The sequence below is a fragment of the Grammomys surdaster genome, unplaced genomic scaffold (assembly GCF_004785775.1).
Source record: "Grammomys surdaster isolate TR1022 unplaced genomic scaffold, NIH_TR_1.0 125876, whole genome shotgun sequence".
Taxonomy (NCBI): Eukaryota; Metazoa; Chordata; class Mammalia; order Rodentia; family Muridae; genus Grammomys; species Grammomys surdaster.
Genome location: NW_021620701.1, coordinates 3,589,510 through 3,589,841, shown reverse-complemented (window position 1 = coordinate 3,589,841; position 332 = coordinate 3,589,510).

Here is a 332-nt window from a genome sequence, read left to right as displayed (position 1 = left end):
TCTCTCTCTCTCTCTCTCTCTCTCTCTCTCTCTCTCTCTCTCTCTCTCTCTCGTCTCTCTATGTAGCTCAGACTATCCCTGAACTTGTTATGTAGCTCAGACTGACTTCAAATTCTCAAGCACAGTCTCCTGCTGCAGACTCTGACCGTTAGGGTTACAGATGTGGGCCATGGTGTCAATGTTATGGTACTAATGGCCATTTTTTTCCTTAGACCTTGTTTAGATTCTTTAGGTGTTTCCTACCTATCTCTAGCTTACTGAAATATTTCTACTTGATTATGAAAGACTGAACTACATCTGCTCTTTTACACACAGGTTCTACTGCTGGGAGC